At 45.0% G+C, this 23,444-nt stretch overlaps 1 long non-coding RNA gene across 1 annotated transcript; it reads right to left on the minus strand.

Moving 5' to 3' along the window:
- Positions 1-2,481: 2,481 nt before the first annotated feature.
- Positions 2,482-21,289, minus strand: LOC139075126 (uncharacterized). The gene is made up of 3 exons (XR_011525188.1): positions 21,164-21,289; positions 14,444-14,767; positions 2,482-3,451 (listed from the first exon to the last, which is right to left on the minus strand). It is a non-coding gene; the product is annotated as an uncharacterized lncRNA (long non-coding RNA).
- Positions 21,290-23,444: the final 2,155 nt, after the last annotated feature.

Below are 23,444 nucleotides of genomic sequence, written 5' to 3' on the forward strand. Positions count from 1 at the left end.
TCTCAGCTCTGTTTCTCAAGGCAGGTGAGGAGCGTGGAGCAGCAGGGGGCATTTCTGACCTTGGGGACCCACTTTTATCATCCCTTCCATCTGCGGGCTCTGATGACTATGGGAAGTGACTAGAGCAGGCTAAGTGGGGATTGAAGCAAAATGAAGAGCAAGCTCTGCCCCAACATCTTGTTGCCATGAGAGAATGTCATCAGATAGGCTGATTTTTCAAGAGAAGCAGAAAACCTGCATTTCTAGATGAAATGTTCCATTTATAATTGTTGGTTCAAATTTTTAGAGAGTAGTTCTGTAGGACAAACTTGGCCAGGGGCCTCTCAGCTTTGTAAGTAGGAGCTCCCGCAGGGCCCACACTGCGCAACCTCAGGCATCTCTGTTCCCTCCAAGCCCACGTGAGCAATGCCCCAGAGCCTCGCAGGGCGCAGCCTGTGCGGCCATCCAGAGCAGCTGGCTTTAGGCAGCCCGGAGGCTGAAGAAGACATTCCCTCTTTCCGTAATGTCGAATGCACCAAGCTGAGCAATAATTCTGGCCCCTCCATGAGCACCATTTCTAGTCTGGAACAAGCTACCCATCCTTATCAGTTGTAGACTCTTAAACAAGAGATGGTGGAACAGCATCCGCTTTTGCCTCATGTGACCACCCTAGAAGAATAATAGCCCTTAGGTGTCTGGAGCTCCTCTGAAAGCAAATAATTATAATAGTTTCACGGTAGCATTACTGTGCTGAAATAATAATTATTGGCGTTACTACAAGACCCAGTACTCTCAGGGCATGCTCCTCTCGCCGCGTCTCTGTGAAGTAGCAGAGACGTCCACTCTTCTCCCTGTTGTGTGGATGGAAGCAGAGGAAAGGAAAGGTTGACACTGCAGAGTCGGGCTTACAATTTGGATCTTGGGGGTCTCCTCCTAGTATGACTACATGAGGTCCCAGCATGTCCCCCCAACTCTGTAGACCCTCCTTCTTTATCCCGTAGCAAAATGGGACTCTCTTCCCCCTCTTCCTCTTCATTCCTTCCTCCACTCACCCCTGCCCAGGAAGTTAGAGCGAATATTCCAAAGCTTCAATATCATCATAAGCCATTCAAGTTTTACCCCTCAGAGGGGATCAATAGTAGCAAGATAAATGATCATTTTTCCTAGTAGATTATTTACTCTGAATAAACTGAGCCCCGATCCTCCTCCAACACACTCAGGACCGCCCTGATCAATACTTGGATACCTGCCCATCCCCCACCCCACAGCCCTTTTGGGGATCGTGAGTCCTTGTAATTGGTGAAGGGACATACTTTCTGGCAATGGACCATATCCACATCTCCTCCCAAGTATTACAAACAAAAGCAAAGTCACCCACTTTCATATGATCCCTGGGAAGAATACATGATGTGGAGCTAAACCAGACAGCGAATAGGAGAGCCTTTCAACCTCTCCATTAAGCACATTGCTCTCTGGTTTGCTAGGATATTGTATATGGTTCATAAGAAAATACATAGGAGAAAATCCATCACTGATGGTTACCTTCAATATTCTTATGTAGTCCAGCTTTGCTTTTGAGCACAGAAATATTGCCCACAGCCCTTCTTTCTCAGTCAGTCAATTAGCCAACCATTAACCCGATCATCTCTGCCCCAGTCTCTAAAGGACATTTAGAAGGAGTATTTGAAATAGTGGGTCCTTCATCAATCAATGAAATATATATAAATTATCTAAAAGAATATATAGTTAAACTGCTAAGACAGTAATACAGACAGCAAGTTCTCCAAGAGTTCAAAGAAAGGGCAAAAGGAGAGTAATGAGAGCTGGAAAAATCAGGGAAACTTCCTGGAGGAGGTGATATTTGAGCTACAACTTGAGAAGTGGAAACAACCTAATTGGAGCCTGAGGGGCATGAATGACTTTTCCTTAGTTGGCTGGGAGAAATGAAATTTCTGGTGGAGCTGGGGTAGGGAAGCAGAACCCAATAGACAACATGGAGAGAACTTTGGATAACGCGATGGGAAAATAACTGGCTTTTTAGTTCAGCATGTTTTTGAATGGAGTCTAGGAAAATCAGTTTGGTAGTGATACTTAGACTAAATACAGAACACACAGACGCCAAAAAGGGCAGCTGATGCGAGGTACTAGATTGGGCAACTGATGTCTGTTAAGAATAAAGGGACCCTATATGTCAGCAGGAAAATAACAAAGACCTTCTTTGAAAAAATGGGCAAAGGACAGTATTAAGCATGTTGCAAAAGAGGAAAAAGATAAGAAAATGTACAACTTCACAGGAAAAATAGAAAGTTAAAAAATACAATTTGGCAGGATTAAATAAAAAGATAAAGGGCAATGTAATTGGCAAAGGGGCACTGTCATCCACTGCCACTAAGCTTATAGACTGGTACAGCCTCTCATATTTGGTTTCACCTGCAAACTTTCAACTCAGCGTCAGTCCACCTTTTAAAACTTGTCCTAAAGAAAGAATAAGAGTTTGCACAAGGATTATGTCGAGTTTATCATCATCAAAGATTAACATAACTTTTAAAATTTGAAAGTCAAGAACAATGTATAAGAAATAGGTGTGTTGGGGCCAGCCCAGTGGCATAGTGGTTAAGTTCACGTGCTCTGCTTCGGTGGCCCAAGGTTCATGTGTTGGGATCCAGGGCACGGACCTACACACCACTCATCAAGCTGTGCTGTGGCAGCATCCCACATACAAAAATAGAGGAAGATTGGCACAGGTGTTAGCTCAGAGACAATCTTCCTCAAGCAAAAAGGGGAGATTGACAAAAGATATTAGCTCAGGGCCAATCTTCCTCACCAAAAAAATGAAAAAAAGAAAAAAACAGAAATAGGTATATAATACAGAAGGTTGTTTGCAATATATTATCAAACTTTTAAAAGGTATAGAGTAGATCTCACAACAATATGTGCATTGTGATCCCATTTGTGTATAAAAGTAAAATGAACAAAACTATATAAATCTAAACACATACACATATAAATAAATATATACATGCACATGCATACATCTATATTTCTCTCTCTCTCTCTATGTATATACACATACAGATACATACATATATATGCAAAGAAATATATAGATGTCTATACATCTATATGTTAGCATTCTATAACTCTAAGTAGTGGGACTATGAGTAATGCCTATTTCCTTCTTCTTTACACATTTTATGTTTATTTTATAACTTTTTCTATAATAAGCATTTATAATTTTTTTTCTTTAATTTAAAACAGTAAGTTCAGATTCTTCGGCCAGGAACCCACACTAATAAGGTGGACAGGTGTGCAGGTAATTCTCTATGATACAAATGATGCTGAGGGGCAAGGCAGTTGGAGCATCCTAGTGTGCACAGTCCAGAGCTGAGCGCTGGTGTGGCCCAGCACGGAGAAGGGGCTCTGCTTCCTGAGACATGTTGCATTTCCCAGTGTGTTGTTCAAAGAACACCACCTAGAGACACGAAGGGGAGAGAAAACAGAAAAGTTAAGTGACAAACCTGAGGCCCCACAGGGAGAGAGTGGCATGAGGGTATAAAATCCGGCATCAAAGCTGCCGTTTTGTACATGACACTCAGGAAATCTAAACCATCCACTCGTAAGTGGATTCCAGGATTCTGAACGTGTTGAGAAACGAATCCACATTACAGAAGGGAGATGTTTGTTCTAGAATCTCCTTCAGTGGAGCAGAGACATTTCAATTCAGTTCAACGAGTCTAAGCATCCTCTACTGAGTTCTAAACAGCAAGACTCTACCCCTCTTCTAGAAGTAACAGTGTCAACAATGAAGATATCTTATCCTCATGAAACATTTCTTCTGTCAAATCATTCACTCTCTGCAACAGCATTATCACGTAGATACGGTGCGTATCATGACGCCCATTCTACAGATGGGGAAACGGAGGCCTAGGGGCACTGCTAGGACTTGACCTCAAAGTGCTGACTCACTCCTCTCTAGGTAACTTACTGAAGCAGTTTAAAAAACAAAACTCATTCAAAGGCAGCCATTTATTCCAACTGTGCACTGAGATGTTTGATATTGAAGCAAAGGAAAGGGCGCAATCATGCAAATCTTATTTATCATCTCGCCTCATTACACAATCAAATTAAAGCTGTTGCTACATTGAAGTGTGAGTCCAGTGTTTTGTTTTGTTAATCCCACGATGGAATTTCTGGTCTACTAATCAACCTTAAGCTGGCCTTTCCTCCTCCGGAGTGAGCGCTTTCTCCGGAAGGAGGAAACACGCTCTGTTGGAGGAAGCTGACCCTCCTAGCTCCTGTTGACCGGGGACCTGAGTGGGCCCAGGCTCTCTGCCCTTTTACCTCTCGCTCCCAGGGCTGTGTTGCCCCGTCCTAGCCTCTTCCTGATGAGAGCCTGTGTGCGCCCTGGGAGGGAGCGGGCGGGAGTCATTTCCTCCTACATTTCACATTCTGCTTCCTCACAGCCCTGTGCAGCCTCGGCCTCCGCCTTTGAAACACCCTGATGCTTTTAAAGTAGAAGCTACGATCTTCAAAACTAACCCAAGCTCAAACAGCCCTTGTAAGAGCGCAGAAGGTAGTCTCAGTTTCCTTTTGTGCTGCACAATAAACCCAGGAGGACAAAAGACTTGAGGAGCGGAGGTCCCGCGGGGGTACGGCCGGATGCAGCCTCCAGCCTGGGCAGGGCCCTGCGTGGTTCAGAAAAGAGTGTTAACAGATCTTCAGGTTTTGCTGGCTTTTTTGTTTTATTTGGCAGTTCCTCAGATGTCCTTTATTTTTTGTTTGTTTTACTTTAGAAAAAATGAATTTATATGTCTTTTAACTTAATGTAAGTTTTCAGATAGGCAATACATTTGAACAGTTCAAAAACAAATATAAAAATGAATACATGAAGAAATCTTGTTCACACCTTTGCCCTCATCTCCCCATTCTCTCCCTTCCTTATAGGTAACTTTTTCATTAGTTTCTTATGTATCCTTCCATTTTGTTATATAATATACTTATTTTCTCACTTTCTTATTGAACAGGGATTATCAACAGGCATATCACCCCCAAGGGGGTGAAAATTGGTTTTTGGAAGTGAAAAATTCTTGTCTTTTTATGTCTGAATCACAGATATACATTATACATACAGCATGTAAACAGATATATATGGTATTAAAATTTCACGGGGGGTGGCAATTAGGAAAAAAAAGTCTTAAAAAGGTTTCTTAGGGGGGTGATAATGAAAAAAAGGTTGAGAAATACTGTTACAGAAAGTTGTATACAATATACACTGCTCTGCATCTTGCTAGTTTGACTTTACAATATGTCCTAGAGATCTTTCTACATCAACTCATATAGATCTATCTCATTATTTTTTATAGCAGCATAGTATTCCATTGGGTAGACTTACCATGATTTGTTTAACCAGTTCCTGCTAATAAAATTTGTTTAACCAGTTCCTATTAGTAAATATTTGGGTTGATTCTAATCTTTGGCTATGATAATATCACAGGGAATAGCCTTCTGCATGCATTGAATATGTGCACAGATTTTTCTGTATATAGATGCCTGGAAGTGGGGCTGCTAGTCCAAGGGTGAATTCCTTTAAAATGCAGATAGATAGTGTCAGATTCTGTCATCCAATAAGTAAGAAAAAGGTTAACTACTCTTTAAATGGCGTTGTCTGACACCTCCTGAGGGTATGTGAGTGATGCTGGGCTAAGGGGTAAGGTGATTATTGGGGTTCCAGGGTCTTCTCTATGTTGTACTGTGACCATGGTGTCCCCAGCCCTGAAGAAGTGGGGTGTGCCCTTGGCTAAGCAGAGAGAGTGTCCTTTGTGACAGTACCTCAGGCATGGAAGAGGACCCTGCATCATGGGTGAGGAAGTTTCAGGCCATCTGAGGGAATATTACTTGGGATGACCTCAGGCCATGATGTGGGACTTGACAGCCCTTCCCCATAACCTGGAGCCTCCAACCTGTGAGAGAGCAGCTCCCAGTACAAGCTCAACGCAACCCTACCTTGACTTTCTCGCCTGGGAGCAAAGGGCCTGGCCAGGGAGGTTATTTCTGCATGGACTATTCAGGCTGCCACACAGCTCTGCTCCTGACACGATTCCCTTCCCACTGTCCTGCACAGGGAGGGAAGTCGAGTTGCAGTGGCCTCGTCATCCCCAGAAACCTCAAAAGGCGCCTCCTCCATCATGCACGCGGGCAGGACACGCCAGGTACTGCGCCTTCCTTGAGCCCCAGTCCCACTTCAATCTGGGCCACAATTAATTGCCAGCTCTCGAGACATTTCTGCTTAATACCTCAGCCTGCTCTGCGAAGATTTTATGTGGTCCTTAAATTATTTAAACCAATGTAATCATCTCTGCTTTCAACAGAAATCTGCTGTATTCACAGATTTGAAAGCAGACTAAATGAAGCCCCCGGGCTGGCTCATTGCCACTGTGGGTTCTATTTGGATCCCCTCCTGGAGCCAGTCCTCCAGCGGGGAGCACACATCCCTGTTTCTGGTGCTTGTTAACCGAAGTCGAATACATCACAAAATACAGAAATTTACGCTGCATTACAATCACGTTTAAAGTATTGCTGGGCAGGATTTTGATTCTTATCATTTATGCAAAACTTCCTCTCCTTCCTCATTTCCCAGTCAACTCCCTAAGTCCACCTGGTCTTTCCTGCATAGTTCTGTAAGCAACTCTAGACTCCCACCCTGCTCAAAGAATACTTTTCGGGCAAGTGAATGAATTTAAATAAATAAACAAACATCTGCCATAAACATGATTTCAAGGATGGAGTGGGCACAGCGCCTCGCCTCGCCTCCACAGCTTCTCTCCATGAAGCTGAGTGCAATAAAGCTCTGTGCTGGCGAGAAACATGATAGAAGCGTCAAACGACATAAATTGTGAATCATAAGTCACAGTTCCATTTGCTCTGCCATAGTGTAAAAATTGCAAATTTTTCATCAAGAAAGAAAAGAAGAACTATGGGTGCTTTGGTATAACTCAGCTGCCATGACACCTCCATCGCCCACGTCCACCTGCCTGGCACACCTCCTCTGCCCCCATAGACCGGCCTGTCCGGGCCAGCACCTGCACAGCTTGTCTTCTCTTGGCGCACACATTCCTCACTCTCCTTCAGTTGATTGATATTTCACATGAGTTCTACTGCTGTTTCATTCATGGTAACATAAGTGGAAAAAGATGTCAAAATTGAAATCTCTCCTTTTTCTCCCTGATAATTCTCATTGTGGCTATTCCTTTCCAGCCCTTTCTCACCTTCTCTCTCCCTCCTTTTCTGCTCTTTCCCATCACCACATTTTCTCTCACCTGTTCTAGAATCCTGAAGACAGGTGGGACAGGAACCAGCAGGGCCCAGGCTTAGGAAAAACAACCAGGTCCTTTTATGAAATGATCCTCAGGACTAGTAGTTGGGCGGGGCCACTTCCCAAAATTTGAGGGATCACACTGTGTTTATGACAAAAATTCCATGGCTTTCCCAAAGCCCTTCCTAGATCTCAGGTGTGACTGAATCTCCAACTTCTATGTCTACATCCCACCTCCGGCCTTATTGGGCCAACCTCTACACAGTGAGCCAAGCAGTATCGCCAGATGCCAGGCACTACTAGGCAGGCCTAGGCCCAGTGGTGATTTATTTATTACTGGTTGACTGCTGGATGGCTTGGTTTGGGCTATGGACTCAGAGGGTCAAGACTAGCTTTATATCCCCCCCACCACACCACACAGAGGGTCTCAATACTGCCTCTGAGCAATGATAGCACAGGATGACAGGCTGAGACAGAAAGGATGATCATCTGATGTATTATATTTTAAAAAATGTGTTAATAGTGTTATCTAAGTCTAAATCAGTTGTATCAAATCCCCTATAACTCAAAAGTAATGGAGGCAAATTGGATCAACTTCTAAAGAATAACAGTTTTATTTATTCTTTAGCCATCTACTTATTTGTAAGTGTATCAATGTGCAAAATAAATATGTAGCAATATGCAAAGTAAACAAACTGTAGCAATATGCAAAATGCTATCTGGTGGAGTAGAAAGATAGACAGGATGCGCCCCTGACATCAGGAAGTTTAAAGGAGATGATGTAATAATAAGAAGAAGACACACAACTCACATTGCTCAGCACTACCAGTCATTGTCCTACATGCTCAACATGGATTTGCTAACTTGATTTGCACAACAGTCTTATGTAATAGTTGATTACTATCCCCACCTTACAGATGAAAGTGATGCACAGAGAGGCTAAGTGATTTGCCCAAGGTCACACAATAAATGCCTAAGCCAGGATTTGTGCCTAGAAAACCTACCTCCAGAATCCACACACTTAACCACTATACTAGGAAGCTAGATGACCATTAGAGGATGCAGAAATGAGTGGGATCCCTAACATAGGATACCATAGCCATGGGAATCTAGAGGAAAAGGACATCAGCTCTGGGTGGGGACAGGAGCACTGGGGTCTCAGCCAAGGCTTCTTGGAGGATATAGGGTTTGCACCCAACATTAAGAATGGATGAGTTTGGAAAACTGGAGCTGGCAGAGGGGCTTTCCAGGTAGAAATGATGTGGTCTTAGAAGTGACAGAGAAACACACGGCTTGCAGAGGAACAGTAAAAGGTGCAGCTAAAGAGTTAAAGGAGAATCATATGAGATAGGACTGAACATGGTTTGGAGAGAGGAGGTCATGCATTTTATATTGTAAAATAAATCTTCCAAGTATTATAGGGCTCATTTAGGTCAGATTCCCTCACAGAGAAGCATATAAATGGCAGGATGTAGGAGCATCTGCCTGGGGGTGCTAGGAAAAATGAGGGGGCCTGGAGGCACCTGGTAATGGAGTATTAAACCCAGGCAGTCCCACTTCTGCTGTTGCTGCAAAACTCTCCTAGGGAAACAGAACTTTTTATTATCGCAGTTTGAAGAGGCCCAAGCCCATGCCCCAAACTGGCCCAGTTCCCTTTCTGAGGTGGAGTGTCATGAAGTTCCAAAGAGAAATGACTTGATCTCACGGATGGCTGCTCCAGCTCGCTGGTGACTAGTCTGGGGCCACGTCCTGTGCCCTGGGTCTCAGTGAACACAGGCCCTGCTGGAGACAGCTCGCAGCTTCTTTCCTTAAGTTTAATGGCTTGTCCCATTGCTGAAAATACCATTCTTAAAACCATGTGGCCTCTGGTGCTCTGTTCAGAGCTGTCCCAGCCCCAGTTACAGGTAGAGCGACTTATGCCGAGAAGAGCTGGCACCTGGCTAGCCCGGACAACGCAGGTCGAGGGTGATGCATCACCAGGGCCTGCCTGGGCCCAGCCTGCAGCTCAGGCCTCGCCCAGAGTGGGAAGATGTACAGAAGTGATGATGGTTTCAGCCTTCCTGAAACTGAGGAGGCCTGGCCAGAAAGGGCATGAGGAAAAGAGTGGGACGGATAGGGGTGATCATCAGTCTCTTGGTTTCTACAGGCTCTCGATTGCTCATTTGATTAAACATCTAACTTGGGTGAACAGATGGTAATAACATCAAACGCTTCCACTTCCTCTGGCTTCTCCTTCCTCATCCTCCAAAGAGTTCCAAGTTGTTGTTGTTTTTCTTTTTTTGGTTTTGTCTTGTTTTTGTTTTTTAACAAAGGAAATTAGACAAAGCAGAACAGAGAAATCTTTGGCACACTGTTTGAGGGAGGAGAGAGGGATGTTTTCTTTGCAAAAGACAGTCCTTGCTGGCAGTCTTTTCTGTTCTCCTTGGATCCGTGGCTAAGGAAAGGCATCATACTAGTGAAGAGCAACGGGGTTTCAATTCCTGGGCACAAGACCATATCAGGCAAATTAATTGGGCTTCTGCTCTCAGCTGAAATCTTTTGCAGGAAAGAGCATGACGACACGGAGGAGGCAGCCGGTACAGAGATGCGCTTCCCATAATAAATTCTCCCTCCGTGCTGGGGAAAATAAAGCATTTTCTTACACGTTCATTTGTCAGACATCTCGGGCATACCGAGGTGAGAGAGGGAAAGAAAAAATAACAAAACCCAAAATAGCACAGCATTGCATGGGGAGGATGATAAAATGACGGCACTTTGAATGGTGACAGACGTTGAGGTTTCATTTTATCACTCTATGAAAGTGCACCTCGGGAGGTTCGCTGTTTTCCTTCCTGCTCCTTCTCCACGTCCCGATGTTTTCCTCACATGAATGTGTACAATGCCGCATATTTTACTTCAATTTTGGATGTTTTTCCTCATCTCGTCCCACTTCAGATCCACGCAGCCTTGCTGCTCAGTGATGGCTGTGCGTTTGCCCCTGCGTGGCGAATCCAGGGGCCACTCCTGCAGAAACGTTTGCAGCCCCAGCTGGCCCCTGGGCCACATTATTCAAAAACTGGGTACAGCTGCTGCCCCTTGGAAGGCAAATGTCTCCCCCAAATCTGGGAAATGGGGTTCCTGGCATGTCTTCGCATAGTCAGTTCACAGAAGCCAGGCAATAAACATCTGCTGGACTGACAGGAAGCAGCTGCATCGCTCACTTCCAGCCATGGCAACTGAAGCAGCGTTTTCATCTTCATCATGCCAATTTTGTGATGAACAGGTTGTTCCTCCAGTTGTGGTCATGGGCACAAGTCCAGCCACTTCTACAGCAACCCCAAACCGACCTGAACAGCCCAGGAGAGAGAGGGGGTGCCGCGTGCCTCAGTCCCTCCCCTCTGAAATGGGGGTGTTTAGGGTCTCCACTGCATCGTTTGCATGTGATCTCTTAGACAAGGTGTGACCACTATACCTGCACATAATAAGGCCCTCCCAAATGTTATCTGCTATACTCATTGGATCAGGCAGGATTTGATCAGAGAAGCAGAGCTGCTGATCAGAGAAGCAGAGCCGCTGTGGATGATCTAGAATAGGATTTGTTAGAGTTTGCAGGAGTTAGACCTGCAACGGAGGCTCCAGGCTACCTCGTGAAGCAGCCGCTGCCTCCACACCTAGTGTGGAGCCTGCAGTTATTCAGCCACGCCATCAGTCGAGAAGGAAGCAGATGTGGGTGACAGCAAGGACAAACTGGAACCTGCCAAGATGAACTGAGACTCACATGACAACTGGAACCTGGGGGGAAAACTGCAACCCGCTTCTGCATCTCCCCACCTCCATGCCGTGGTGACCTGCAGGAGGAGCGGGTGCTCTATGCTAAGAGCTACATGCGCACTTGGCCCAGAACGTGAAGAAGCTGGAGGAGATCTGGTAGGACCTGGCAGGGCTGCAGAGCCAGGTGCTGCCCCGAACCACCTGGGTGAGCCCGCAGATCGGCATCGATGTGTGTCAGCTGCTGTCGTGCTTGGCACCCTGCATCCACATTCAGAGCTTAAGAAGAATGGCTCCTGCTTTACCTCCAGCTACCAAATTTCATTCAAAATGTCTCATGTAGTCATTGCTAACCCAGAAACATGCGGGACAGGAAACTCGTGACTGTAACTCCAGTTTAGCTAAGTTGCTACAGTACAAACCACCATAATACTTGTTAAGAGAGCTGTGACCTTTCACCTCCATGTCCCTCACCCCCACCTGTGGAAGAAATACCAATCCCAATCATCCTCATCAAGGCCCATGCTTATGTGTTTTGCTCACAGCCGTATCCCTGGGCCTAGAAGGTGCTCAGTGAATTTTGGTTGAATGAATCAATTCAGAGACAATCAGACAAACTCGGATCTTTGCACAAGTCTTCAGCCCACTTTGTTTTATTACACAGGCTATGAATTAACAAGCATTTGCTGAGTACCTATTTTGAGCCAGACACTGGCTGGATACTGAGGAAAATGCAAAGAAATAGGAAAAGCCACTCATGCCCTCCAAATGGTAGCCATCTGGCTTAAGAGGTGACACGGATTCATCTAAAGCTAATATCACAGTGCTATAGTTGGTAAGAGGCAGCGAGTGCTAAGGAAAACTCTAGGAAATCTTACAAGTGACTTCAGGAAGGCTTCCCAGAGGTGGTGAGACTTCAGCCGGTGCACGAAGATAGATGGAGAGGAGATGGAAAAGGAGAAAGACAACAACAAAGGAACAGAAGTCAGAGTTCAAAAGCCCATCGGGGGCAGGTGAAGGCCTCAACCCCGCTGACTTTTTAACTTTGTGTAGAGAATGGGAGGACAGAAGTTGGGGCTCACATCGAGGATGAGACCAAGATGTGGTCCCCCACTGCCTGAGCTCTCCTAGCACTGTGGGTGGAAAATGTGACCATGTTGATCTTCAAGGATGGTGAAAATAACCGACACTCACTAGGCATGTACAGTGTGTCAGTGCTGTTACGTTCCTCGCTTAATCCCAGGCTAACCATCGACTAGTTCTGATCATCCCCATTGCTGGATGAGGAACCGAGGCTTAGAAAGATGAAATTCCATGCCTAGCCCATATGTGGTCAAACTGGGTTCTGAATTTATGCCAGCGCCTGCAGCTCCATCCCTCAGCTCTGCACCAGCACGGACATGTCTGCTGTCAAGGATGATTCCTCCCTAACCGCTCCAAGGCTGTCCAGTCAGGCCTGCAGTTCAAAATCCTACTGACAAAGATGTTCTGTAAATGCTCAGCGACCAATCAAATGTTAAGCTCACGAGGGCCTTCTTCTGTCATTTACTTTTAGTTTTGATTAGGGAAGGAAATACCCCAGAATTTAAACTAGCCGAATTGTGAGAGAATTCTGCTGCCTAAGAAAGTACCTTTGTTTACCCAGGAGGAAGGACTGGGGAGAGAGCCCACACTGTGGTACAGCACGTATTTATCTTGGAATGACCATTTGCTATCTCTTTGCTTTTTATTTTACAGGGGTTTTCCCTTGTAGATTGTGAGTTTCTTTTGTGAAAGACGTGTTCAGTTTGTAAACTGAAATGCACTCATTAATATCAGCAATGAAAATGTGCTTGAACACAGCAATCATCACCTAAGCGCCCAGCCCCTGACAGCCCTCCAAACAGATCGGAGGCCTGTCCTGCCCCGTGCTGGGGTGGAGCCCACCCTCCATCCCCCCCACCCAGAACTGCTCCAGCCAGGAGAGGCCCGGCTGAGGCAATGAAGCAGGAATGGGAAAGGAGCTCAAGCTAGTAAATGTGTCAATTTATTTGGACTCCCTGCAATTTAGAAGCTGATTTCAAAGAAAAATTGCTTCAGGCCTCAGACTCCTTCTGTTGTTGCCAACTGTGGCCCATTTTTACAGCTGACTGACCACCGGCTAAAAACTCGGGTCTCTGGTAGGCCCGTGGCAGGCCGTGACGGCTCCTTGCTGCCTCCCAGCAGAATCATAAGCATAATTACAGCTAATGGAGGCAGGTTGGGGCAGGCCATTCCCCCCCACGTCACCAGCACCTGCTTCCCCAGGGACTGCGCCGCAGCTCTCACATGCAGCTGTTTGTTGTGAAGCCCGAGTCAACAGCTGACATGATTCATTAGAGCTTCACACTCTCCACGGCAATCCCCTCACGCCTCTTGAACCCTGTCTGCTCCCGCTCACACACAGCCCAGTCCACTGGCCTCATGCTCCCTGCCTTCCCTCTCTCCCACCCTCACCCCATGCGACCTCAAAGGTTAATTATGCCGCCTCAAGGCCTCCACCCAGAAGGAAAATAAATAGTCTGATTTCCCTGGGAGTGACCAGGCAGGGGGGCAAGAAATCCACCTCCCTACACATATAAATCATAGCCTAGGCCTTTTTCTTCAGCAGCTTAAATCTGAGTATGCCTCATTTAAAATCCATCTCTCTCGTGTTGCCAGCCTGAGATTGGGGATAAGGGGTTATCAGACTGCTCTGTGGTAATAAGGAACACATTAATCTCAGCTGAGTTTCCAGAGAGATTCATTTTTTTTTGGTTCAGAAAGAGCAGTTATTTAAATAGAGTTGTTTGGAGGATGAACCATTAATAGGTTGTCCCCTCAGCAAACCCTTTAAGGACCTGTTAACAGAGCCTCAGTTGTTCGGAGGGGTGATTCCTCTGCACGGCTTATCTCAGGGCAATTGGAGGATGTGTTACGTCTGCTCAAAGAGAACCTGTTCTGAGGAAACAGGCGATCTGGGGGAAGCTCCGGGGGCATGGCGCCTCAGCCAGCAGGGTTACTCTAGGCTGAGATAAGACATGAAAGGCAAGGAGCAAATGGAAGCAGCCACCTGCATATGGGCCCAGTGGACAGAGAGGGGTAGACCAGATGACCTTTCTCCTTTGCTGCACCCTAGCCTTGGGATCCTTGCCTGAACTTTCTCCGTTTGTGAAGACAACAGTCTAGACGAATGGAGATAACCTTTCCAGACCAATCACAACCTTTTCGCTGGGACATTTGCATGCAATTCTTATGAAAAGGTCACCCAGAAAACTCCGTGGTCAAAGGGCATCCTTCCAAACAACAAATGTGACAATTAAAACAAAGCACCCTTCTCATTTGATGGCGCGGAAGCAGCTGGGCTCCAGAATGGCTTGGCTGGCCCAGGCCTGTGGCATTTGTTACCTGAGGGAAACAATAGCAGCTCTGTAGGCATTTCTGTCTGAAAGGGCAGGAGCTGTGGCCGGCTTCTCAGTTCAGGCCGACAAGAGACGGGCGTCAGAAGACTTCCCATCAAGCCTGCAGGGCAGTTTCACATCTTCCCCAGCCTCCTCAGGATTCCTGCCCCTGCCTCTGGTTGTGTGCAAGTGTATGTGCTACCGGTGAAGACAATATTTTGACTCCAGAGTAGGGCTCGAAGCGTGAAGCACAAGGCAGGCCTAGAGGCTGTAGGTGTGTCTCTTTCATTCCACTCTGAAATAGCCAGATGTCCATGGCTTCATCCTCGAGCTGAAAAATGTGTTGGATTATTAGTGCCAAAGATACATTTCTCACCTTCTCCCAGCTTTTTCCAGTCTCCCATGGAACTGGGTCTTTCATGGAAGTGATAATTTATGGATAGCTTATGGATCTTCTAAAAAGACCCTCAAATGCCCATATATGCTGGCTATATTGGTGGGCAACTGACCCATGTAAAGCCTTAGGTGGTCTACTTTTGAACCATTGCTTTCCACCCATACTCCTCCTGCACAGCTTATTGGACCAGGGATAGGAGACCAACCTACAAAAAGAACCAACTGATACCTTTCCGATGACCTATGACCCACATATTTTCAAAAAAAAAGGAGGAAGAACTGAATCTATTCAATTCTCCTTCTCATATGGACCACCAATCAGAGGAGAATTTCCTACTGGCAGGAGAAATGACTTCTAAAGAGTTATGAAGTAAACTTAGAACTAAAGAAGCCAAGATTAAGGCCAAGCTGGAGCCGCAGGCAAGCACAAGGAGCGCCAATGGCTGGGAGTGGGAGAGAGAGGCTATCCCACGGCAGGTAGATACTTCATCTGATGGTTGAGTACTTGAGTGAGGACCCTGCCAGAGCCTCCTTGAATTGTGCTGTTCCATTTCCAGGTGCCCCAGCTCAAGGTTGGTTTCTGTCCAGGGTCTCTGCCTTCCTCACTGCTCCACACTGACCTTGACATTAATCCCTCTTTACTTAGGCTTGCTTCAAGAAGTCTCTATTCCTTCCCTGAAAACAAGCCTGGAAAAAACCAGCAGACATCTTAGGAAGACTTCTTTCCCAAGGCCCAACAAGAAAAGGGTGATTATATTAAGAACACATTTAATTGTTGCTATTCTATTTGATTAAAGGAAGAAGGACAAAAGCCCTGATTTATGAGGCAATCACCAGACCCAGAGAGGATGATGCAGGCAGCCACAGGCAGTGCCATTTGTACAGATTGAGTAACCAGATTGCCTCAGAGGGAGAAAGACAGGCATCTGATCTCTTCTGCCAGAAAGGCTGTCCATTTGGAGATTCAAAAAACTGAAGTCATGCCAGGCAGCTCTCAGGTCTCCCTTTGGACAGGGCCAGGAACACCAGCGCCACAGCAGACACGGCCTGAGAAGAGGTTGAAAGCCTGTTCTGCCTTATTCCTTTAGCCTCTTAGAACTGGACAAAAGATCAGAGGCTACAGGAGGGTTAAGTAGATTCAGATTCTAGGCTGGGTGTCAATCAATTAGGTGTTCTATCTTTTTTCGGTTTGATTTACAATAAACATGCTCTAGGCAAGGGAAAATGCACGGTATTTTTATAAATATCAAGAAGTATCTATGCCATTACACATTCTTCACAACTTGTTTGAGGAAGCTGGGAGGACAAAGGTGGAGCAGGACATAAACTAGGAAAAGAACTCAACTAGCCAGAATTCAACTAACCAAACTTCTTAATCAGACATTTTACTTTCTACTTTCATAAACATAAAAGGTCAAATGACCCCAAAAAATCAGTTTAAAAAAATCAAACAAGGTTAAGTCTTAGAAGCTATGTATAGAGCTCTCTAGAATGATGACCTTGAGATATTGTACATCTTGAATCATGCGAAAATGTTTGTTATACTCATTAAACTCTATTTACTAAGTCATGGATGTGGCTGCAAATATTTTGGAAAGATTTGCAACAAGCGAAGTTTCTATTTTGTGCTCAGAGAAGCAGGGAAGTGGATGTTTAAATGCCCACCCATGAGATCTAAACCTCCTTCATTAAGACCATGTTATAACAGCCTGGACATCGCATTCTCCTGTGAGAAGAGGGATCCCAAGGAGGGATTTCTCAGCTGCCCCTAACTGGACCAGGGCCTCAAGCACTCAGAGGCATGAGTGAGCCGTTGGCCATAAGTGACTCTTGGGATTGGAACAAGGGGTCAAGAAATGTGGATTCCAGGCCCAGCAGTGTCAATCAAGGCAGGACCTTGGGAAAGTTTGGCTGTCACTTTCCTCTCATGTAAAATGAAGAGATCGTGTTACTGTCTAAAATGACCTATCTCCAAAGATTGTCTCACTTGCAAAACCTGTACCACCATTTGGATAGAAAACTTAGAGGCTGCTTGTCTTCATTTTAGCTCCAAACTTGAGGGAAGTTGTGGAGCAAGAGGCCTTTGACTGAATCCCATGCTTGGCATTACAATTTTGCCCTTTGGGGGAAACTCCACCGGGGATAATAATCGCACCTGTCTAGTTCTAGTTCTAATTCATAAACTCCTTTTCCTGATGCAGAAAGACCTTAAAGATTCCAGCCAGTCACTCAGATTTGACATGTAAAGATATATTTCTCTTATAGTGGGGGCTCCCTGATCAGCCCTGAGGCTGTGAGGTTTCTTTCCATCCCTCTGACCTTTAATCCCAGTCTGAACCCAGTTCTTCCAAATCCCTTTGGAAGTGAGGAAGTGGGAGTCTCATTGTGGGGGAAATGATGAGGTGCTTCCTTCCTCCCGTTGCTGAGTGAGCTCCCTCTCCAGGACTCCCACGGCCTCAGAGGCCAAGGATCAGACACCTGAGAGACAGGTCAGAATCTGGTTTCCCTTTAGACCACAGACAGTGGGTCTAATTCCACACTAATCCATTGCAACAGATGTATGTAATCTAATGTAATCAAAGTGGAAGAAAGAGCCTTCCTAATGGTTACCCTCTCAGGTTCTGAGTCATACAACTTAGACAAGTGACTTTATATACTTAAGCCTGAGTTTCCTCATCTCTAAAATGGGTTTAGAAACAGACCCCACTTCATGAGGTTGATGCACTAATTCAATGAGATAATTCATGCTGGGTACTTGGCATGTACAAAGTGTTTAGCAAGACATAGCTCCTGTTTTTATGTGTCCCAAAGATCCAAAAACCCCTTCTTTGTTTGTCCCCAAAAAGTTTCCCCTGAGGATGGACAAGGTATCAGAGAAGCTAAATTTGATGTGACCTACATGTCTCATCTGGGAGAATGAGTGGGGGCTGCAGAACTTTCTGGTTTGGGGTGGGCATGAAACAGTTCACTGGCTATGAGCCAAGAGCTCTGAGTTTTGCACCTGTGATTTCATGACTCAGTTCCAATGCACCACCTCTGCCATTTGTAGATAGAGGTGAGAAATGAGTCATTTTTGCCACTCTCCTCAAAGCCCTGATAATTTCAATCACACCTACGTTCATTAGTGTTCCACGTGAAACATAAAATAACTTTTAGTTGAGGTTTGGGCATTCGAATGCACCAAAGCTTAATTATAAAAGAAAAGGTTGTATAATTGCATACAAAGAGGAATAGCCAGGGTCTTAGTGTGGCACCTGCAGCTCAACCAGTGGGACTGAGGGTGCAAGCATGGTTCATTCATTCTGGCTCTGCTGTCTGCCAGCTGCATAGCTGCCGGCAGATTGAATCTCTCCAAGCCCACGATTCCTCCTTTATGAGGAGGAGAAGGTAAAAGCCTAGAAATACCCCTTCCTAGAGTCATGCTGGAGACAATGTCTGCAGGTGAGTATTTGTTCCTGTGGGGTCCACTGAGCTTCTCTCTGGGACTCACTGATGGCTGGTAGGCAATTCTCTTAACCATCAACAGCAACCACAAGCAGGCAGCTCATCCTCTCTTGGGACCAGTCTCCGATTTGCACCATGGGCAGCATGGCCCTGAGAGACGCAAATCCAACACCAGCAGAGGACGTGTTTCCCTGTCACCCACATGTAGTCAGCCTGGGAACAAGTTGGAGTCAACAGAGCAGGGACCACTTGATTCCCGCTAGAAATCTCTTGCCCCTAGAGAAAGTCTCGATCCAGCGGGAATGTGGCTGGGACTTGATGACTCAGGGGGCTTGTGTCTCCAACAGGATACACAGAAAAGTCCTCCTTCTCTCCTTCCCTTGACTACCTCCAGTTCCTTCCGTGGAACTTCCCGCCCCCCATCTGATGTCCTTCAAGTCTTGTTCATGGTATTTCCTACTTTGACTTACTGTTTACTTAATTTTTTTAACTATTAAAATTTTAGTCATTAACAGCATGGACTCTGGTCTCAGACTACCTTCGTTTAAATGCTGCTCTGCCACTTACTAGCTATGTGACTTTAGCCAAGTTACTTGTCTCTCTCTGTCTCAGTTTCTGCAACTGTAAAATGGGGGTAGTGACAGCTCCTCCTTTAGAGGGTTGTTGTGAGGATTAAATGGGTTTCCGCATGTAAAGCATTCAGAACAGTGTCTGGAACATAGCGAACACCGTGTTACTGCTGACTATTCTGTTGCTGCTTCCTTATGCCTCAGTGACATCTCATAATGAGCAGAGCTCTTCAGAGGTTTCATCTCCCGGGAGAGAGTGAAGAGAGACTGCCCAGTCAGCTCTCCACTCAGGACGTTGAGTTAATCCATCATCTTGCAACACACAGTTGGACTCTCCCTCTGCCTGTTTACTGTGATCCCAGAGCAGCTCATTCTTCCTGTTCTTGGGACCGTTCCTCTTTTTCCGGCACTCTCTGTTCACTCACATTGCTGTATCTCCACCCTTCCCCCATTACACAGAGAGAAATACATATGTCTGTTTTACAAACAGATATATGCTTAATTAAAAAAATTCAAAATACCCAAATATGTCACCCTCACTACCACCATGACAATGCTCTACCCCACACTGTGGCCCAAGATGGGAGGAAAAGGGCAACTCTGCAGTGTCCCTAAGTCTGCCTCAATGTGGGAGACGCAGAGGAGACTGCTTCGGTTTTTCTTAAAACTTCCCCTCAATAGCCATCTTTTTAAAAGCTTCAGCAACAAAATTCACGGAGAATGCTCTAAGGTAAACCAGTCTTTTTCAGCCACTGGGGTAAAACTTATGGAAGTAATGTTCCCAAGCCCCACACAACACCTTCTCCGTACCCAGACCCCCAATCCTCATGGCTCACAAAGGCACCTGGAACAAAATCCATCTTCAAGGAAAGCACTGGGGAAAGACGTGGGTGGAGAGAGTGCCTTTGCTGTGCCCCTAGGTCTGGCTGCCCCCCGCAACTCTGAGCACTCCTCATGGCTCTCTCGTCTCTGTGCACAAGATACTCCAGAATTTTCAAACAATGGCCCATCAGCATCCCAGTAAAACAAAAAGGCTATAGTTGGCACCTTCTTTTCCCTCTCCATTCAGGCTGTTCATACAGAAAAAAAATATTTTAAAGTCTGCAAGTTGAAAAAGGCTTTTTTTTAAAAGCAGCTACCCACATTAAAGGAAGACTGTTTAATTCTAGATCTACAGCTAGAAGATCAAAACTAGGAATAATTAAAGCCTGAGATGGCACTGTTAAGAAAGCCATTCTTATCCTCTTTGCCAAGTCCTTAAACAGGTAAACCACATATTTAAAGAAAGCACTAAGATCTGAAAATCCCAACAGGAATTTTTTTTCCCTGTTTTAGACATAATGAATTCAGTCTCAGAGACTACGGAGCAGGGGTGGTTACGCTCTTTGAACCGTCTGCTGGAGAATTCTCCAGCAAAGCCGTGTGTAGGTGACTCCCTGTGATTCAGTTTCTTTCCTGTTTGGAAACAGAAGGTTACTAACCTCTGGAACAGAATTTGGCAAAGTCAGGGAATGGCAGTTTTATGCAAACAGTATTTCCTTTTTGTGGCCTTCCTTTTCATCCTATGATATTTGATTTTTAAAAGTCTTATAAATATGCTGAATTCCACTCAAGTACCCTTTCCAAACGCCCCAGAGAGAGTGTAGAACTTCAAAACAAAACCAACCAAACAAAAGAAATCTCCCTTTTCCAGAGTAGCTGGAGCCAGCTGAACTTTATGTCAAACCCCATTTACAGTCTGACAGTTTATATTCCAAGGAGAAGGTGAAGCAGGCCCATTAAGGGTCGCGTGCAAAATAAGAATGCTGAAAAACATCTCATTACTGCCAAAACTGTTGGTTTTTGACTATGATTATAATTTTAAATTGTGGCTTTAAAATATCTGCCTGAGTTCTTAGATGTTATTGCTTTCAGGTCTCCACTGGCAAGGCTGTGGCTGTGGTTTCCCTTTCTCCTAAAAGGAATCTGGACAGCTGAATGATGGGCTCGTCCTTCTGTTGCATGGACCTCGTCATCATATTTTGAAACTAACTGATTCAGCCTCCTTCCCACAGGATGCCAGGTACCTTCAAGCAAACACAATGCCTGTCATTATCCTAACTTGACTGAAGGGAGATCTAAGCAATGAACTGCAGATCAGACGCAAAACCTGAAGTGGAGCCAAGATTATGCCTGGCTTGCTGGTGTCCCAAAAGAGCTGTGCCTGGATGACAGACAGGGCTGTTGGCTATACCTAACCAGGCAGCAGATGTGGGATTTGTGCAAGACAACACCATAACTCAGTTCCTTGTTGTAAAGGAGAAAAAGTAATAGCTCACCGATTCCAGAGCTGGCCAGCCTCCGTCAACTTAGTCGAACAGGATATTTTGTTGTTCTTCACTCGAAAACCAGAAAACTACCTATACCGTCGCTGCTGCTTCTGGCTGTGTCATCTGCTCGATGTCAAAACGGGCCTGAAGTGGGCAGGTGATTTCCTGCTTCGCCCTCAGGGGTAGAAGCAGAGTTGAGAGAAGGGCAATGACCAGCCATGCTGTCTTGGACTCCTGTTCCCAGCTGGGAGTCACCTTAGCCACACGGTCTCCATCATCCATGTAGAGAAAGGTGTTAGCAGAGAGGGGTAAATCTCTAAAGCAGTTGTAACTCATTCTGAGGAGACCTTATTTCTAGACTCATCAACCTGGACTATGCTCCCGGGACTGGAAGCCGGTAAGCATGCCATCAACACTCACTGGACAAACCAACAAACAAAGAAACAAGCATCAAGGGGGGATCCTGCAGCCACGTGTTCAGTAGTTTCCCCCTGAGATCAGGAGTTAAGTCGTTAGACTGTTTTATTTGACCCCGATTTTTTCATGTCACCCCAGCCCTAGAAAGGCATACATTTTTATGACTCCCTTTACCTCAAGACAAGCTACCAACTTCTTGGGAAACTTCTCTATCCTGACACCTACACTTCCAAAGTCTGGGGTAGGTATTCATCTTCTCTCTTCTTCAGGCTGCTTGATTCTCAGTGTTCTAAGAAACGTAAACATCAAAGTCTCTTTCACCATTTCTCCCCCAAAACTTCAAAGCCCCTGTGAAAATTGACCCTCAAGGTATGTCCTGATGTTTTGGAGTTCCTGGTTCAGACATGAAGATTAGGCCTTGATTAATCTGCAAGGCCAATTTCAAATATGTCACACACACAGATAAACAAGTGAGAACTTGACAGCTGCCGTTCCTGATGCCAGACTGCCTCCGTGGTGAGGAAAATGACACATGAACTCAGTCCTCCAGAGATGCTGAGAAAATATCTCAGCATAACCAGAGAATAGATATTCCTCTAATCCCTCTGTGTTCTTTGATAATATTAGCTCCATGGCTCCCATGAACAGTGGTATTGTCAGCAAATCATGTTGCAGCCAATCCCAGTCTTTCCCTGCTGCCTGAGGATCAGCCAAGGGCTATTTTCACCCCTCCACTCCACTTAATTTCTTTCTAGAAACCACAAGAATTGTATGACATGCTTGAACTGACCACTAGTCAATAAATAGCCAGAGGTCATTTTGAGTGTTAGATTTCAGTTCTGCAAAACCTACAAATCAAGTCCAAAAAAAAAAAAAAACAAAAAAAAAAACAACAACTTAGAGTCATCAGGGTAAGGGGCTAAAATAATAAATACTAATTTTGACAAGTGGATGGAATGGAATATGATGAAAAAGTAAACCCATGGTCTTAATGGGAAGTCATTGATTAAATATTACAAGGCGGACTCATCGCGCCCAGACAGGTCCCGCCATGACTCCCTCTACACTGATACCTAAGCAATTCTTCATGAGGTTTCCTGAAATCTTTAGGAAATTGTTTCAAAATTTTTTCCAATGTAGGCCTTACATATTTTTTATTTAGTTTATTCCTGGGTCACTTAAAGTTTTATAAATGTCATGTTTTTTTCTCATGACATTTTCACAATTGCTTATTAATGGGGTATAATATCTGGCCAACTTGCTGAATTCTCTTATTAGTTCAAATCATTTTTCAGTTGATTTGTATGGATTTTCTGAATAGACAATTATATTGTCTGCAAGTAAAATCAGTTTTGTCTCTCTTTTTTCAATATTTGTATGTTTTATTTCTTTTTACTGTTTTATTCCATTAGCTAGGATGTTGAATAATAATAGTGTTAGTGTCTTGTGTTTGTTTGTGGTTTCAAACTAATGATTCAACATTGAATATGATGTTTGCATAGGGTTTCCTTTACTAAAATTTCCTGTATTTTTTTTTTTAAAGATTTTATTTTTTTCCTTTTTCTCCCGAAAGCCCCCCGGTGCATAGTTGTATATCCTTCACTGTTGGTCCTTCTAGTTGTGGCATGTGGGACCCTGCCTCAGCGTGGTTTGATGAGCAGTGCCATGTCCGCGCCCAGGATTCGAACCAACAAAACACTGGGCTGCCTGCAGTGGAGCGTGCGAACTTAACCACTCAGCCACGGGGCCAGCCCCAAAATTTCCTGCATTTTTAAACTTATTTTTATTTTTACTTTTTTGAGGAAGATTAGCCCTGAGCTAACTACTGCCAATCCTCCTCTTTTTGCTGAGGAAGACTGGCCCTGAGCTAACA

The sequence above is a fragment of the Equus przewalskii genome, chromosome 13, assembly GCF_037783145.1.
Source record: "Equus przewalskii isolate Varuska chromosome 13, EquPr2, whole genome shotgun sequence".
NCBI classification, from domain to species: domain Eukaryota; kingdom Metazoa; phylum Chordata; class Mammalia; order Perissodactyla; family Equidae; genus Equus; species Equus przewalskii.